The sequence below is a fragment of the Bos grunniens genome, chromosome 1, assembly GCF_055505025.1.
Source record: "Bos grunniens cultivar Pamir isolate PY7600 chromosome 1, Bosgru_T2T1.0, whole genome shotgun sequence".
Lineage (NCBI taxonomy): Eukaryota > Metazoa > Chordata > Mammalia > Artiodactyla > Bovidae > Bos > Bos grunniens.
This window is the reverse complement of record NC_141165.1, coordinates 85,417,918-85,437,923: the sequence shown is the minus strand read 5'-3', so window position 1 is coordinate 85,437,923 and position 20,006 is coordinate 85,417,918.

Below are 20,006 nucleotides of genomic sequence, written 5' to 3'. Positions count from 1 at the left end.
ATGTAGGTATTTTGGAAGACAGCCCGGGGGAAGGCCCAGCCAATAACCAGCAACAATGGCCAGACTTATGAGTGGAAAAGCTTATGAGCTCAGATGGTTAGAGCCTCCCAGACTTCACATCTTCCCAACTGAAGTCCTGGAGAAGGTAGCCCAAAGACAAGCCATCCCTGCTTTGTCCTGTCTGAATTCCTGATCCACAGAAACTATGATAGAGAATACATACATGATAGTTTCTTAAACCACTGAGTCTTGGGAGATGATTCGTAATGCAGCAATGGAGAACACATTAACTAAGAAACAAAAATTAAGACTGATTAAGAGTCCATCATCTATACCCATTTTTCTGACTGGTTGGTACTTGGTTTACTGCCATTCCAAAAAGCTCTCTCTGTAATTTAAATTCCAAAGGTGGAAGTGAAGCCATGATTGAATCAATACTAATCCAGTCACTGGGCAGAGACTCTACTCCCTTTCCTATTTTTTTTTGGCTGCAGCTGCACAGCTTCTGGGATCTTAGTTCCCAAACCAGGGATTGAACCCATGCCCTCAGCAGTGAAAGAGCAGAGTCCTAACCACTGGATCACCAGGGAATTGCCTGTACTCCCTTTTCTAAATCATACTTTTGTATGACATTTAATCTTGGTTATTAAAGCAGTTAGATCATCCCTGCTTAGTATACTGTGTGAATTTAAGAAAGAGCAAAATTAAAACATTTCTCACATACTTCTCTAGCTGACTAACATAACACACAATTCTATCTAATTTCAGACCCCCTGTTGGAAAATGTTCCCTCCTATTTTAATTTATTGAGTCAGAGATTGTGTGGTTGCAATGAACAGAACCTATTCAAACTGGCTTAAGTAAAAAAGAAATATGATTAGAAATAGAGGGATCTGGTGGAACCAAAAGCAGAAGTGAGGCCAGGCTTCGTAAGAATGATGCCAGAAATGGCACAGTTGATGAGAGCCAGACTGGTTTGGCTCTTCAAGTCTTTGTCTTTTAGAGCTCTGCTTCTGCTGCTGCTCCTAAGTCGCTTCAGTCGTGTCTGACTCTGTGCGACCCCAAAGACGGCAGCCCACCAGGCCCCTCTGTCCCTGGGATTCTCCAGGCAAGAACACTGGAGTGGGTTGCCATTTCCTTCTCCATTCTAGAGCTCTATTGCCTCTTATATCTAACTCTTTAGGGCACATTTCTCATCTCTCTTTCTCCTCCTCCCACACCCCCTCCCTCCCTCCAGAGAGCATATTGTTAAGGACACTCTCTGAAGTCAAGATGACTAGATTCAAATACTAGCTCCACCATTTAATTGCTCATGACCTTGAACAAGTTCCTTAAGCTTCTGTTCTTCAGTTTTCTCATTTATAAAGTGGGGATGAAGAAACTAATTGTAATTACCTTGTAGGATTGTTGTGAGATTAAGTGACTCATATAAATAAAGTTCTTTAAACAGTGCCTGGTACTTCGCAAGTTTGGCTTTCATTATTATCTTTCCCAGCTCACCTTGTTCAGACCTATGTCCAAACACGGGTGCTCCAATCCCAGTTTCATATCCAACTTAGAGTTCAAGCTGTTGGCAGAAACCTGCTGTTTCTGAGACCCACCTCCCTGTTCCCAGGAGCGAGCATCAGATTGGTCCAGCTGGGGTCACCTGTCTTCTCATGGTCCTATTAGCTATGGCAGAAGGTAAGGGAGTGGGTGACGAGAGGTCTTAGTAGGGACAGGTGGAGTAGATTGTCTGAGAAGGGGATAGTGTTGGTCCTCAGGAGAGGGCTTGTGTGCCACTACTCCAACACATGTAATCGATTCCATTTCCAACATGGCAGCTCTGGCACTTTGAGCCTTAGCTCTCTGAGCCCCTGCTGAACAGGGGCTGTTCCTATTATTGACTGACTCCAATAGCATGAAGAAAGTGGCTTCTTCCAGCCAACACTTCTGTTCTCTCTCCCACCTCTCCCACAAAAGTAGCTCTCCTCCTTCTGCTTGGCTTTGAGGACTCTAGTCCTCTAAGATACCACAATACAAGGGTCTCTTCCTACTAGAAGATAGATTTTACAAATCCTCACCTGGATTTCCCCCTTTGGCATCATAGTGAACCTTCCCTCTCTCAGAGAGAACAAAAAGGAAGCATCAGATTCTTCTCATCTGGTATTGTGAGTTTGAGCTATTAAGCATGGGATGACTATTTACTTGTTGAGGCTCTTGCTGGTAATGAAAACTTTAAGAAATAATACTTAAAATTATTGATCTCACCATAGATAAAAAGAAAATTCAACAAAATGTTGAGCAGAAAGGAGTTGGTTTATCAAAAGGATAATGAGGTTTAAGAAATACTGTTTATCTCCTTTTATTTCTATATAACATTCTGATCGCCATTGGATTTGGTCAGTTGGGATAAAATGCTCTGAAGCTGTTTATTGCAAAATCTTAATGCAATCTTCAGAAATACTTGAATGTCATGGACAAGTCAATGGTGCTTAAGTTATGGAGCAGAGCTGACTGGTGGTCCTTCCTGGGAGAAAAAATGGCTGCACCTGTCTACTCAGTGCCAGGCCATCCTCTGATTGACACGAGCTGACCTTTCCCCTGGGCTTTCTTACTCTTTTATTGGTGATTCTTTCTGTAAAGTCTCAGAAACCTTACAATGGCTGATATTCTTATTGTTTTCGGGTGTTACCATTAGACTTTCTTTCTTAGTGTCTGAGCATTGTGCATTTTTGAGGACCCTGTGAGACACAGAAAGAGCTTTTTAGGGGGGAAATGACCCATGACTGATCATTAGCTCTGTGAAATGACTGACTTGAAAGGAGGCATAATGTTCCCATCAACTATAAATGAGAAGATTGCTCACAACTTATGGTCTATATTCCATGTATCCAATACCCCCATTTCCTTTCCTCTGAGTCATCCTTTAATGAATTGATTGCTTCCCTCATTTTTTTCCTTCATAGAAATTGCTCTCTAGGCAAGGTTGTCAGGCTGATTTGCAGTTTGAAGCAAAGAAGCAACCGCTTTCACTCTATCCACTTCAACTCTATCCACTTCAAAGCTATAGTAATCCAATCTAATAAAGCTTAGAAGAAAACAAGATGTGTGGCCTGCTATTAAATTATTGCTATACTTAATAAACTGTGGATGTCAAAAATAATACATATAAATGCTCCAGGGCATGTGGAAACGATGAACACAATTTACTCCAGTAATAATTAAAGGGCTGTTGGTGTTCAATTCAGATACCCACAAGAAAGAGTTGCTGAACTTTTCTGACTAGCTCCTCCAAAGAGGCCGCTCTGCTTCTCTTCACCCTATCACTCTAAAGTAATATTTTGTGTAGCACTTACTAGTCTCTTACATTTTTACAGTTCTTATAGTTTTTACTTTTTATTGTTTACATTCTCTATGAATGTAATGAAGAGCAGAGCCCTTTCCTGTGTCTCTCTCACTACTCTCTTCTCAATGCTTAGAACAAAGCTCAGTTTATAGAGGGCTGCTGCTGCTGCAACGGCGCTTCAGTCTTGTCCGACTCTGTGCGACCCCATAGACAGCAGCCCACCAGGCTCCCCCATCCCTGGGCACCTAATAAATATTTTCTGCATTAACGTGCCCCCCGAGTACCTGGGGCCTTCCAGCCTCACTATCAGCTCCTAGAGAGTGTATCGTCTCTCTCCCTGGACTCTCCTTGACATGGAACCCTGTTGGCTCTCCATAATCCACAATAGTAGACACTATAGCTATTGCTCCTGCTGGCAATGGTGAGGATGGGTAAGGGATCCATTTGCTGGGGGAAAGGAGAGGTAACTTCCAGAGACATTCCATAGGCTACCCCAATTTTCAAAAGGCATTTTTTCCTTAGCCCCATTTTCAAAAGGCAAACTCTGAAAAAGCCAAGTTTTTCTATAAACTTAGTTTCTGATTAGAAACCAGTGAGGTGTATAGAGTGCAAACCCATGCAGCAGCCCATGAAGTGCACTGAACTCCAGGAAGCACCTAGAAACCAGGCCTGGTGTGTACTGAGCAATTGGAACTGTAGTTCTAGCATCAGAGAGTACCAAATGGAACCAGATACTCCTCAAAAACCTCATAGTCCTGAATCCAGGCTTGTGATCTTAGTCCTCTGTGACTTTAATGCTGTCTCTACTTGCCTCACATCCGAAGCATACCAAGTCCTTTGCAAACCCTCTTGCATAGGCTATTGCTCCACACCCCTCAGTTCAGTTCAGTTCAGTTGCTCAGTTGTGTCCAACTCTGTGACCCCATGGACTGCAGCATGCCAGGCCTCCCTGTCCATCACTAACTCCCGGAGTTTACTCAAACTTATGTACACTGAGTTGGTGATACCATCCAACCATCTCATCCTCTGGCGTCCCCTTCTCCTCCTGCCTTCAATCTTTCCCAGCATCAGTCTTTTCCAATGAGTCAGTTCTTCACATCAGGTGGCCAAAGTATTGGAGTTTCAGCTTCAGCATCAGTCCTTTCAATGAATATTAAGGACTGATTTCCTTTAGGATGGACTGGTTGGATCTCCTTACAGTCCAAGGGACTCTCAAGAGCCTTCTCCAACACCACAGTTCAAAAGCATCAATTCTTCGGCACTCAGCTTTCTTTATAGTCCAACTCTCACATCCATACATGACTACTGGAAAAACCACAGCTTTGACTAGACGGACCTTTGTTGGCAAAGTAATGTCTCTGCTTTTAATATGCTATCTAGGTTGGTCATAAGTTTTCTTCCAAGGAGCAAGCGTCTTTTAATTTCATGGCTGCAGTCACCATCTGTAGTGATTTTCGAGCCCCCCAAAATAAAGTCTGTCACTGTTTCCATTGTTTCCCATCTATTTGCCATGAAGTGATGGGACCAGATGCCATGATCTTAGTTTTCTGGATGTTGAGCTTTAAGCCAACTTTTTCACTGTCCTCTTTCACTTTCATCAAGAGGCTCTTTAGTTCTTCTTTGCTTTTTGCCATAAGTGTGGTGTCATCTGCATATCTGAGGTTATTGATATTTCTCCCGGCAATTTCCTGTTTCAGGTCAGTTACTTGTTTACATTTGTAACCAATCCTTGGGATCAGAGGTCATGTCTTGTCATTTGCCTCCCTCTTCCTCAGCATGACTTTCAATAATTAAAAAAAATATCAGCCTAATCTTTATGTTTTCGTAAGCAACATGCTAATCTAGGGAAGGACTGGGGCTCATACATAAATATAAAATGTAATGGAGAAGTGTAGGGAATAGTAAAACAGCATATTTTTATCCTTAGTTCCTGGTTGTCGGGTAGCTCCCATATTAAAGGCCAAGCCGGGGGCTGGGGGAGGGCACTTACCTCCTAACTACTTTCATAGTTTAGAGAGAAGAGCCCTATTTTCCTTATGAGGGCCAGGCTATGAGAGAGCTGCCCAGTGGGAGTCGGAGGATATAATACAAGGTGAGGAGGAGGGGATCCTCCCCCTCCTGCTCCAGTGGGCACTGGGAGAAGGAAAAGAGATGAAAATTGTGGAAGGAAATAATCAGGTTGGAAGTTTATAGTTTACCTCACCGCTCCCCCCACCCCAAGTTTGAAATCCAGATGGGTGAAGATGCTAGATGGCTTTTTTAGGAAACTTCCACTCCATGGTGGCCCCCTGTGAGGGAATCAGCTTGTTCCCCATTACTAACAGGAGGTCACTTTACGAGCTGAAAATGGCCACTTCAAAAAATGGCCAGCCTCAGTGCTTTCAGGCCCCACTCCAGGATCATGTGCCATGCAAGGGCCCTAAATCCCCAGATACCCCTTGGGAAATAGAGATGGTAGCTGAGGCACAAGCGAGTGGGCCTATCAGGGGTCTCTGTGGAGCAAGGCAGAGTGAAACCACATCAGAGGCCTTAGGGCCGATGGGGAAAATGACTGAGACTCAGAGGGTGTGAGCCAACAAGCTACCCCACGCCCTAACTGAATCACAAAATTTCCTGTGGAAACCAGAACTGGTCAGACACCCCGCCGGCAATAGGAGCACACAGGGCCCAGAGGCCAGCACATGATAGACAAGAGCTCCAGGGCCACTGCCACCATCTTAGGGTGGAATGGGGGAGGGGAAAGACATCAGAACTTCTAAGCAGCTAGCCCCATGAGTTTCCCAAAACAGGGACAGACTGAGCTACTATTGATTGGTAAGTTACTATTATCTTTACTCCCTTTACTGTAAAACAGGGACAGGATTCATGAGAAAGATTTGGTCAGTCATAGGAAAAAACCCACATTTTCTCCTCATGTCTGAGTAGTTGTGTATAGACTGGCAATTATACTACCCATATTATTGAGTATCTACTCTTTATCTGAAGCTTCATAAAAGTATGGCCTAGTGTTATGACTACTAGTGACACCAAAAATGTGAAAGTCTTTAGAACTCTTTTAAAAATTGATTTCTAATGAATGAATGTGGTTCCAAGATAACACCAAGTTTGAAAGAGCATATCAGTTGGTATCATTAGGACAAAAGCCATCCTCCTGCTTGGTTCACACAAAGCCATAGTAGGGTCCCCACATGTACTAAGATGAGTATTCTCAGGGCTGTCTTCCAGACTCCTACCATCCCCTGTGAACTGCAGAGAAATTTAGAGGACAGGAAGGCAAGGACAAAACTCCAATAGAAGGGCAAGTTGAGAAACATGCCTATTTATCACTATACAATCCTCTGCCTTTTTTTATCCTATTGATTTTCTTGCTCTGCTGTGTATGCCACTATATCTAGAATGAATGTACTTGTGAGCAACTTTGCAGTTGAGTGATAATAACTTAGGTAAATTACAGCTTCAGTCAAATTCTTCCCAGTCCCAACCTGTCTGGTCCCCAGAATCCAGGAGAAAAAACTATGAACTGTAGAAGAGGGTAGAACCTGTCTGTGGGTCTCTGACCATCTGTGTGTCCCCACTGACTGGGAGCTCTGGAAGGCCAGGGTTCTTCAGTGTATTCATCTTGGCAGCCTTGAGTTATCTCCCAGTGTCAGATGAATGAAAGATGCATGAAAGAGTCTGAAGCAGAGCTTGTTGTCCAACTCTTGTGCTGTGCTTAGTTGCTCAGTCATGTCTGATTCTTTGTGACCTTATGGACTGTAGCCCACCAGCCTCCTCTGTCCATGGGGTTCTCTAAGCAAGAATAACGGAGTGGGTTATCATGCCCTCCTCCAGGGGATCTTCCCAACCCAGTGATCAAACCCAGGTCTCCTACATTGCAGGCAGATTCTTTACTGTCTGAGCCACCAGGGAAGCCCAAGAATACTGGAGTGGGTAGCCTATCCCTTCTCCACGGGATCTGCTGACCCAGAAATTGAACTGGGGTCTCCTGCATTGCAGGTGGATTCTTTACAGCTGAGCTACAAGGGCCCAGCTTTTAGAAGACAGTAAATCCCCAAAAGCTTGACATGACTAGAGAAAAGTCAAGGAGCATATGAGTCTTCTATAAGGGAGATTTGTTGGTCTTTGTCTTCTCACCTAATGAGGAAGCCATAGAGAATCTTGGGATAGCTTGGGAGATCTTGGCATGATTGTGAGAGCTCTAGGGTAGCCCAGATTATTCCTTATCAAGATACTCGAGAATATGGGGTGATTCTAAAGCAAAAATTCTAGGGCCTTCAAAGTACACTCAGCTTCCACTTAATAGACAAGAACCCTTGGGGGAATTGTGGGATCACAGGGAAAGTTGGGGGGGAAAGGGAGAGACCCTGCATGCTTTCAACTGTTATTTCAATGAGGGAGACTAGAGAGGGATGGGAATTCCTTGAGAAAAGGGATGTAACAGTAAGCAGGGGGAAAGAGGTGAAAAATAGAGAGTGGCCTCGGAAAAGGAAGGGGGCTAGAGAGGCAGGAGTGAATGATGGAGCATTGGGGTCACAAGGGCCGTGGTCACAGCAGTTTGAGGGTTGGCAGTCATTGTTGATGTGGGGAGGAAGAAGGCAGAAGTTGCTACATCTTGGAAATGCCAAGGAATCAGAGACCTTTGTAAAATCAGAAACAGAAAGAGCCAGAAAGCCTCAACTCTCTGACACCTTCCTGTTTTTTTCAACAAGAACACTAAGGCCATGAGAAGTCAGGCTAGAATCAGGGTTGCACACGCCAGTAGCTCAGGGATATGAACGCAGGTCTGGGCAGTCAAGGCTCCTGTATTTATGGTGCCCATTGAGGCTCGTGCAGCACCTCTGGACCCCCCAAAAAGAGGCAGTCTGACAGAGGAAGTAGCCAAAGAAGAAGGATAAAAGGATTTTTTAAAAAGTCAGGAAGTCTATGAAATTTGCTCAATAATAATAGACACCTTTCAATGAACAGTATTTAATCCTATTAAAGCTTTGGAAGGTACTGGCAAATCACTGAGCCTTTTTTGACTAGAAGGGAATTACTGATGAGAGAATTTAATTGAGGCCAATGCCCTTCCCCAGAGGATCCCAGAGCAGCCATGAACATCAAATGTAGCTCTTCTGAGATGCCAGCAAGACTCCCTATGCCTCTCCAAACCCTTGCTGCTGCTGCTAAGTCGCTTCAGTCGTGTCCGACTCTGTGTGACCCAATGAACGGCAGCCCACCAGGCTCCCCTGTCCCTGGGATTCTCCAGGCAAGAACACTGGAGTGGGTTGCCATTTCCTTCTCCAATGTATGAAAGTGAAAAGTGAAAGTGAAGTTGCTCAGTTGTGTCCGACTCTTAGCGATCACATGGACTGCAGACTACCAGGCTTCTCTGCCCATGGGATTTTCCAGGCAAGAGTACTGGAGTGGGTTGCCATTGCCTTCTCCTCCAAACCCTTACGTCCCCCTAAAGAAACCAAACTCTCCTCAGTATGACATCCAGGACAGGATAAATGCATTTCTAATGAGGGATATACTCTTTAGGGGTTTAGACTCCATTGTTTCCAGGCTTTTTTAAACTGTCAACCAGTTGAAGGAACAACTAGGCCTGAGACGAAAACATCTAAAGAGGCTCCTATTATCCAGGATTACAGGTCTAGAGTCCCTTCCCCCAAGGCCCTGTGAGACAAGGGGGCACAAATAGCAATGCTCGTGTCTCTGCCACCTGAGTGTTCTCGGGTCCTCCTGGTCACAAGGATCCAGAGCGTGCGCGCACTTTATGTGTTTTAGATTCAGAGATAGCGCAGACAAACCTGAGAGCAGTGATTCCCATTAGGAGAGGGCACCCATGCTGTCAGAGGGAGCTCAGTGCAGTGTGGTTATCTGTGGCGAGGAAGCTGAAGGTCACCCAGAGTCCGTTATGGGAAGAGAAGAGGGGAAAACCGACTGAAGTGCACACAGCAATACACATAGATTTAAAAAGCTCAGTGCTGGAGGAAGAAGGGAAAAGAGAATGTCCATATGACACAGCACAGTTTACATGAAAAAAATATATATATCACAGGAAATACACAAAAAGATATAGATTAAATCCATGATTGCCTGTAGGGGAAGGAGAATGAGAGGGGTACATGGAAGAAAAAAGGGAATGAACGCATAGCAGGGCCTTGTACAGACCAAAGAGGACAGAGTGCCTTGAGATCCATGGGAATGGGAGTATCTGAGGACCCTCCTTAAGAAGATCAAAGTTCTTCCTAGTGAGTTTCAAGAAAAAGTCCAAATAAACTAGTGCTCTAGGTTCTTTTCCTTCTTCTTCTTCTTATGCTGCTGCTGCTGCTGCTGCTGCTAAGTCGCTTCAGTCGTGTCCGACTCTGTGCAACCCCATAGATGGCAGCCCACCAGGCTTCCCCTGCCCTGGGATTCTCCAGGCAAGAGTACTGGTGTGGGTTGCCATTTCCTTCTCCAGTTCCTTCTCCTGAAGGAGACTTAATTCTTCAGGAAAGAAATCAGCCTGTGCCTAATATGTGATCTTACGGAGGCTGAAGGGCCAGTGGTCCAGGAGAAGAGGGGGGCCTCTTGGATGCCACGGCCTATCTGCGGGACTTTGGCTACCCATGTGTGTTAGGGGGTACAGGAGGGTGGTCCCCAGTGAGACAGCAGCGGTAGAAAGAAGTGCTACTATCCACCAGAAAGGATGCATGCTCACAACACAGATGGAACCTTCTGATTAGCTCTGAAATAAATTTTATAGTCTGAGAAGGGAGGACATGGCTCCCAGAAAATTCTTGGGGTGCATATAATGATCACCTTGCAGATAAGTAAACTGAGGCTTAGAAAGAAGGCAGTTTGTTTGAGGTCATATAACTAATAAGTGGCAGAGATAGCATTTAAATCTTGATGTCTGTGACTCCATGGCTCACTGCCATGTTATAACACCTGCAGCGCAAATCTTTATGTTGCATACACACACACACACTTACATAGGCATGTTACTAAAGTTATATGTCATGAAATGAATTCATACTCTGGTTGCTTCTTCCAATCTGAGCCCTCAAGGGCACCATGGAATGGCATTTCTCAGGGGGTAGACAAGGCCAGCTGAGATCATTGCAGAGTTCCTTGTGCAAAACCAACAAGAATAGCAAGAGTCAGCTTTGGGAAATGAGACCCTTTGGCCCAGAGTAGGAGATGGAGCAGAGGGGAGGTTTCCCAGTGTGTAATGTGACTCCAGAAATAGCCACTGAAGACAGAACAGAGAGATGCTTTACAGTAGACATCTCCTTGTGTGTAATCCTCATGTGTAATTCACCTGAGGCCAAGAGAAGAGATGAAAAAAAGGACTGTCATCTGTGAACTCTCTAGTTGGTCCTCACGCACTAACACTTACTAATACTAACTCCAAGTATCTCTGATGGCAGATGATGGGAGAAGAGGTAGCGGAATTTCAGGGTCTGAGGGATGTTAAACATCATCTCAGTTAACTCCTCTGTCGGTGGTGGAGAGCACGGTCACTTGTGCCACACCATGTAAGAATAAGAACTTAAACCCCTGGCTCCCAGGCTGGTGCTTGCCTATCTGCCACAGTGCCGGCCTTATCAGGTCAGCTTCAGGGGACAACTCCCTTCAGCCCACCCCAAAACCCTGCTCCTCCCTCTCTGTCAGCAATCTCGTTCTCTCTGGGTGAGAGCAAGAGATGCCTCTTGGATTGGAAGGCAAGTGCTCAGGGCTGAGATTCTGCACAGATGAGCAGTTTGGCCATGGCTGACCTCCTTCCATGCACCTTCTTTTCCAGCCTCTTCATTAGGAACCCCTCCCCACACATTTTATACCCGCCCACTCTTTCTCTCTAAACCTGGGGTGGGAACCATGACCTTACTTTTTAAAATTCTGGTCACTTTATTTTTCAAAGAAAAAAACCGGACCCTGCTATAACCATGCAGGGGGCTCCAAGTGCAGGAAAACCAGAGCCTGTCATGATGGATTTTCTTTCTTTCCACCAAAGCAAGAGACACTCCCAGAACACAAAAGACACTGAGAATCCTGTCTCCTTGGGGGATTTAATTATTGCCATTAGTTGTTCTCCTCTTCAGCAGTGGCATCTTTGCCTCACTGCTTCTGGAGAAGAGGGATGTAGAATTTCAATTCTTAGCCAGACTGAGTGGGAGCCATCCCCCGACAGGAGGTAAGATAAGTGGCCACCTACACAGTTGCAGAGGCCCTAAGCCCCCAGACATAGCCACCACTCACTAGTTGATCCCGGAAGTCCACCATCAGAGTTTTATTTATTTAGCTTTGGTGTGTATTTGACTGTCAAACTTCAAATATTCCTGGAAGGAATGATAGTTATGACCACTATTTGCAACTTAGTAGAACTGTTTTTCAGACCATACTCCAAAGGCTATTTTTAGAGTAAGAGAGAAAATCAGATGGCTAAGGAAGCGAAGAAAGTGGAGGGGGGAAGTGTTCACAAATTAGAGGTGGAGAAAGGCCCAAAAGGAGGCTGGGGTGCAGAGGCAGACTCATCCTGCCTCACTGGCTGGCCTAGAGCCCTGGAGCTCAGTGTGGGCTCAGCATCAGTAGCACCGCTGCCATCTGGATCCTGTCAGACACAGTTTCAGGAGCTCCATTCCAAACCTACTGAATCAGAAACTTTGGAGAAGGGGGCCCAGAAATCTGTTTTAACAAGCCCACTCATGACTTTGAGACATCGTAAAGGTTGAGAACCAATGGCTTGCAATGTCTGTCCTATTTGGCAGGACCGCTCTTGTACCCCACTGTTCATTAAGCTCCATTCTCTGATTTGCCTTCTCCTCTCTGCCCTACAAGGGTGAGGCATGAGAAACCACCACCGTGTGTGGCTAGGAAAGCTCTCTAACCATAGGGGGTGGGATGGTAACAGAGCAGGGCTGCATTTGGCCAAAAGGGCATGGGTTTGGGTAGAGTCTGAGGAATTACTAATGAAATTTGATGAGTGAAATTGAGGGAGCAGTGAAAAAAGTTCCCCCAGGACAGCCATCTGGGCACCTGAGAAACTCAAGCAGGGATCGTGCTGAGTGAGGAGGTAGAAATATGGCAATAGAAGCCTGCTCAAGCCCTGATTGGGGCCCCACAGAGTGTGGGTTCTGGGCCATGAGGTATCACTGGGTGCCTCCCTTCCCTCTGAATAACTCCTCTTGGGTCTATGGGCTCCAGATGCACCTCTTAGACCAGTTTATCTCCTGGTTATCCCCCACCATCCCTCCTTGCCCAGGTAACCTTGCTACAGAGGAAAGGAAGAGCTCCAAGGAATCAGATGGTGAAGCCTGAAGCAGTCCTCTGCAAGTTGCACATGGCTTTGAAATCTGCTTCCCTGCTCTCATTTTCTCCGTAGACCTTGTCCGCATCTGAAATGTTATGGGTTTTCTTTTTTTCCTTTTTTTGGTCTATCCTTCTACTAGAGTGTGAGCCCCATGACAGCAGAGATTTTTTTTTTTTTCCTCCTGTATATTTACCTTATAATCCTCAGGGCTTAGGATAATGTTTAGCACACAGCAGGCATTCAGTAGTTTTTTGAAAAAAAATGAATGAATCTTAAATTTGTTCAAATTTCAAACTTTACTCCATGATCTATCAATACTTATTTGAACATAAAAATTATCCCCCGTCTCACCAACACTTGAGTTAAAATCAATGCCTCACATCTTCTACAAAGTAGGTGCTTCAGATGCCTGTACATACCACAGCTTCTGGAGCTTCCCTTGTAGCTCAGCTGGTAAAGAGTCTGCCTGCAATGCAGGAGACCTGGGTTCAACTCTGGGGTTGGGAAGATCCCCTGGAGAAGGGATAGACTACCCAGTCCAGTATTCATGGGCTTCTCAGGTGGCTCATATGGTAAAGAATCTACCTGCAATGTGAGAGACCTTGGTTCGATCCCTGGGTTGCGAAGATCCCCTGGAGGAGGGCATGGCAACCCATTTTAGTATTTTTGCCTGGAGAATCCTATGGCAGAGGAGCCTGGAGGGCTACATTCCACGGGTTTGCAAAGAGTCAGACTAAGCACAAGCACCATAGCTCCAGGCTTCACTACAAAGTGAAGCTCCACTTCTGATCAGAAAGCCAGGATGAGAGAGGATGAGGCGTGAGGGTCAGGGCCTGCTTGTGAAGGGAGGATCAGTTACCAAGGTGCTTGTCTCTGGCCTCAGCCAGAGCAGTGTTTTTGGGAGGTGGGAGTACAGGCAAGTTATATATAACCCGGTGACAGACAATGTGCATGAACTAGTCTAACCAGGGCCTAGCACACAGTGGACACCCAGGAAGGTCATCAAAAATCTCTATTTGTATCTGAACTCCAGTGAAATCTTGATGAACAAGACAATCAGGAAATAGCCTGGCAAGATTTGCTCTCCTTGACCTCAGAAAACGGGTCTTAGTCCTGATGCTTCCCTGGTGCTTGACACACACAGTATGTGTCTAGAAGGCTCTAAATGAATGCTTGATGAATGAAAAATATTGTTTCCATTGATTTTTTTTCTGGATATTAAATTATATTTCAGGCCCTGTGACTAAAAATCATTCTAAAATGCATTTTGCAACATTTCTACATTAGCAAGTGAAGAGTCCTGAACTTCCTTACATCATCCTATGGAAACATAGAATCTTGAAAATGCTCATCAGCAAGTACGCCAACTTCCTTGATCCCGTGTCATTGTAGTTCAGTTCAGTTCAATCGCTCAGTCATGTCCGACTCTTTGTGACCCCGTGAATCTCAGCACGCCAGGCCTCCCTGTTCATCACCAACTCCCAGAGTTCACTCAAACTCAAGTCCATCGAGTCAGTGATGCCATCCAGCCATCTCATCCTCTGTCGTCCCCTTTTCCTCCTACCCCTAATCCCTCCCAGCATCAGGGTCTTTTCCAATGAGTCAACTCTTCGCATCAGGTGGCCAAAGTATTGGAGTTTCAGCTTCAGCATCATTCCCTCCAAAGAAATCCCAGGGCTGATCTCCTTCAGAATGGACTGGTTGGATCTCCTTGCAGTCCAAGGGACTCTCAAGAGTCTTCTCCAACACCACAGTTCAAAAGCATTAATTCTTCAGCACTCAGAGTTCTTCACAGTCCAACTCTCACCTCCATACATGACCACTGGAAAAACCATAGCCTTGACTAGACGGACCTTTGTTGGCAAAGTAATGTCTCTGCTTTTTAATATGCTATCTAGGTTGGTCATAACATTCCTTCCAAGGAGCAAGCGTCTTTTAATTTCATGGCTGCAATCATCATCTGCAGTGATTTTGGAGCCCAAAAATATAAAGTCTGACACTGTTTCCACTGTTTCCCCATCTATTTCCCAGGAAGTGATGGGACCAGATGCCATGATCTTAGTTTTCTGAATATTGAGCTTTAGCCCAACTTTTTCACTCTTCTCTTTCACTTTCATCAAGAGGCTCTTTAGTTCCTCTTCACTTTCTGCCATAAGGATGGTGTCATCTGGATATCTGTGGTTATTGATATTTCTCCCGGCAATCTTGATTCCAGCTTGTGCTTCATCCAGCCCAGCATTTCTCATGATGTACTCTGCATAGAAGTTAAATAAGCAGGGTCACAATATATAGTCTTGATGTACTCCTTTTCCTATTTGGAACCAGTCTGTTGTTCCATGTCCAGTTCTAACTGTTGCTTCCTGACCTGCATACAGGTTTCTCAAGAGGCAGGTCAGGTGGTCTGGTATGCCCATCTCTTTCAGAATTTTCCACAGTTTATTGTGATCCATACAGTCAAAGGCTTTGGCATAGTCAGTAAAGCAGAAATAAATGTTTTTCTAGAACTCTCTTGCTTTTTCGATGATCCAGTAGATGTTGGCAATTTGATCTCTGGTTCCTCAAGGGTATATGAAACTGGATTTGTTTTAACCCCAAGAAATCATGGGATATTAAAAGAATTCCTTGATCTTTTTCCTTAAGCCTCAGGTTTAGAGCTTATAAGCCTAATCTAATAAGTGGAGAAACCAAGGCCCAGAGAGGGGAAGGGCATTCAATATGTGAAAAGCAATGTCAGAACTGGAACCGTGGTCTCTTGGCCCCCAGTTCAACACTCTTTCCATTTTGTTGATTTGTCTCTATCTCATAAGAATAGAAAGCAGAGAAAAATTCTGATTTATTCATGCTTAAGTTCCATATTAAGGGAAAATATAAATTTCTTGCTAAAGGATAAGTTTATTGAACTCTTTTATACTTGTGCTGTCTTAGCTACTACGGGGGACAAAGTAGACACAAAATTGTCTTTCTCTATTGCACAGTGATAATCATGATGATAATAGTAAGTTTCAATTTTTGAGTACTTTTTCTACAGAAACATTGGGTGCTTTACGTGTATTACCACAAATAATTATCATAGCATCCATATAAAATAGATTTCTACATTAGGCCCTTTTGGGTTGCTCGTGACAGAAACCCAACCAATACAAGCTTAAGAGAAAAGGGAATTACTGGCACACACAAATGAAAACACCAGGAGTTGTCTGGTTTCTGGGTAGGCAGGATCCATGTGCTCAAACAATATTATCAAAGATTTCCCTTTCTATCTCCTCTGTGTAAGCTTCATTCTCTAGTATATTCTTTCCATGTGATGAAAAAGATGAGCCCCAGAGCTTTGACTCCCATGAGCCTTACAGCTTATAATTTCAGAAGGAAAGGGCCCTATTCTAACCTAACACCTGCATCAGTCCTCCTCAAGACCTCAATTGATGCATTTGGGGTTATGTGGGCACATCTGTACCAATCACCAAATCTAGTAAAATGAGAAATGTTGGCCATTCCATATCTCAATATGGTGGCAGGGGTGGGGAGGGTAGAGGGTCTTTTACAGTGGAATAGAGGAGGGGAGATTCATAATCCCATTTTACATTGGTTGAAACTGAGACTTATAGAAATCAAGCAATTACCCAAGACCACAGGGCCTCTTAGAGGCAGAGATGGGACATAATAAATTCAAAATATCTGTCTCCACAGCCTATGTTTTAGATTTTTCCTTTTGTAAAAAATCATACTTTAAAATTCATTTTAAAAGTGTACAATTCAGTGAAAACCTGTTTTAATCTTTATCCCGGCTTTGGTGTTACCAGTTCTTAGCTGTGAAGTATGTGGTAAGTAATTTGTTGCTATTAATGGTTGAATTATCAAAAGCTATTGAATGATTTACTTTTAAAGATAGAAATCAATTAATTAAAGATTACCCATTCCCTGGTAGCTCAGCTAGTAAAGAATCCGCCTGCAATGCAGGAGACTCCAGTTTGATTCCTGGGTTGGGAAGATCGACTGAGAAGGGATAGGCTACCCACTCCAGTATTCTTGGGCTTCCCTGGTGGCTCAGACAACAAGAATCCACTTGCAATGCAGGAGACCTGGGTTGGGAAGATCCCCTGGAGAAGGGAACTGCCTACCCACTCCAATATTCTGGCCTGGAGAATTCCAAGGACAGAGGAGTATGGCAGGCTACAGTCCAGGCCGTTGCAAAGAGTTAGACATGACTGAGTGACTTTCACTTTTACCCATATAATAATGTCATCCTCATTTCCTTGTATTCTGATATACCCTTTTAGGTATAGCCAGCAACATTCCTGCAAAAGAGGGTGCTGTCACCCATTTTGAGCATTTCCTAGGAAAAAAAATGCTACAGCTTGGAGTACTGCTATGTCTTGCCATAAATAAAGCTTTCAACATTATAAAAGAGAATGAGTAAGCCCTCCATGAAAGATATAGAGTATCCTAGAAATATTAGTAGAATGACAAATCTGTTCAGCAACATTGCAGATCATAAGATTAAAATTAAATCAATACCATTTCTAGATTCTAGTGATGAAGACTAGAAAAAAATAAAATGGAAAAAAGAAAGAGCATTCATTCCCTGAAGAATCTAAAACATTAAATATTTTGCATTTATCCTAATAGGACATGCAAAAATCTATTCAAAGAAAATTATAAACCTCTAATGAGAAGGAAAAAATGACTTACTGAACAAATAGAGCTTTTGGCTAGGAAGATTCTATTTGGAAAATGATACAAAAACTAATGCAATCTTAGGCCACATTAATACTCAGCTTTAGAAGGAAGGAGGTGGTAATCCTGCTTCCCCTGAGTCATTCAGACCATACTCTTAGGGAAACTGAAACAAACTAGACCACGTCTTGGGGAGGTGCAAGGGGAGGGACTATATGTGGCCAGGCTGGCAACAGGTCTGAAAACCATGTCATATCAGGAACTGAGTAGGTTTAATCTAGATGTTAGAGAACTTCAGGAATGTCCACTGGGTTAGAGAAGATTTAGATTGAAAAAGTGTTCCTTCTACCACAGCATAGAAGTATTAGACTTGCTCTGTGAGTAAAAATTATAGGAAGAGAGATATTGGCTTGAATAAGGTAACAGCTTTCTAAAAGTCAGAACTGTCAAATGATCTAAATTAAATAACCTTGTGAAGCAGGCTGAGCAAAATATTATCATCCCTAACAAAGAGATGAGGAAAAGGTCCAGCAAGCAAAAATGACCTGTCTGATCAACCAAGAGGAGCACATGAGATTGTGGATGCCCCAGTACAATGCCCACTTGCCCAGGCTGCTTTCAGACCCAGCATTGAAGCTTCAGTAGATGCAGCAAAACAGGTGCAAACAGCCAGCAGGATGGAAGTCACAGAGAAGCTATCAATGTCAAAATGTAACAAACAACTCTGAATATCCCTTGGAGAGAAGGATCAGGCGAAGAGCAACTATTTCCAATGGGCAAGTAGTGACTTCTGACAAGAAACAGTGATCTCTGTCAGGAGAGCAGGAATTTCTGACAGAAGAGCAGGGATTTTTTGACAGGAGAGCAATGATTTATAACAGGAAATCAAGGATTTCTGACAGAAAATGTTGACTTCTGACAGGATATTAGTGGATTTCTGACAAGAGAACAGGGATTTCTGAGGTGGTGATTCTTCTCAGAACAGTGATTTTTAAAAAGAAGAGGGGTGATCAGCAATCACTGTGACAGGAGACAGTGATTGCTGATAGGAGAACACAGATTTCTGACAGGACATTAATGCCCATTACAGAGAAGAGTGGTGATTTCTGACAGGTCTTTGACAGGAATGAGGATGAGGGCTTTTTTTTTTTTTTTTCCAGGGAAGACAAAAAAGCAGCACAGAACAAACTGGAAAACAACAAGGATGAATCAAATTCCCTCTGGAAATAGCTGTTGGTCCTGAGTGTGAGGGCTTCCCTGGTCACTCAGACGGTAAAGAGTCTGCCTGCAATGCAAAAGACCTGGGTTTGATCTCTGGGTCAGGAAGATCCCCTGGAGGACAGAATGGCTACCCATTCCAGTATTCTTGCCTGGAAAATCCCATGGGCTGAGCAGCCTGGCAGGCTACAGTCCATTGGGTCACAAAGAGACGCGACTGATCAACTAACACTTCCTGAGGGTGGATGGAGGGAGGTTCATCAGTAATAAGAACAAGCTGGATATGGGAAGGCTCAAATTGGTCAAGAGCTTGGGTCCAGCATTTCATTTGGTGGATGGGAGACTGAGTAGGCTGAAGGGAGAGTATCTGGGAGACTTACATCACAGTTGTGAACATAAAGAAGTGGGAAATGCATTCCCATCAAGAGACCCGGAGAAAGAGAGGGAAATCTGGAAATCTTCAAACCCACCCCCACCCCCCCCCCACCCCCCGCCAAAGCAGAAATAACAAAGCCTTGGTTCTGACTCAGGAAATTCTAGTGAAAGCTTTTGCCCCCTTAATTAATTACAGATTCGTGGCAAAGTGGGTAGGATAGGAAAGAAATGATCTCTGTAAAGCTGTAGCCCTATAGCTATTCAGGAACCAGATTCTAACTTGGTGCGAAGCCAGTCTTGTGGTAGAGAGGAACAGGAATGAAAGGATGTGGAGGTATGCGCCTCTGACAGAACAACCCTACTCAGATGGGAGAGTGTCTCTCTGCGCCCCTGCATACCACGCATGCGCCTGAGAGCTTCCACGCCATTAGGTGGGAGGGGGTGTGGGGGGAGGGCGGGCGAGGGCGCCACCCGGCTTGGGTCACTGACAGGAGCCTTTTCCCGCAGGTGGTGAGGTTTCCTCTGAGGAAAAGCCCAGCAGTGCACCGCGAAGAAGGATATGTCTCAGAGGGGAGGGAACGCTTTTTTTTTTTCCCTCAGACTGAGCTCTCATTGACCCCAGCTCCAAGCACAGCGTCCACCACGTGACTGGATTCCTGCAGGCTTGTAGCGCTAGGAGAATTCTAATTGTGCAGATCCCCAGAACAGCTGCAGCATCCCGAGCCAGGAGCGCCAGACTCGTACTTCCGACCGGATGCGGGGCTCAGCGCAGCTCTTAACACTCAGCCCTACGGGCCCGAGGCAGGGGCCTCCCCCACCACCACCCAACTTTTGCTCTCCATCGGGGTCCCTTTCCTCCTAGAGACGCAGGGAGCATGGTCTTTTCAGCTGCTACCGCCGCTCCTCCCTCTTGGGATTCCTTTCAATCCCACACTTGATTTGGAGGAGGAATTCCCCAGCTTTCCCGCCCGCCCCCCACCCCTTGATGCTCCTAACTGGCCTTCCAGGTATTTAGTTGCTGCAGATGTCAACTGGGAATTAGGATGGTCATTATAAAATTACAGATAAGATTTTTTTTTTCTCAAATTTGCATTTCTGAAGATGCAGTGATTTTTCTCAGGAGATAGTAGTTTG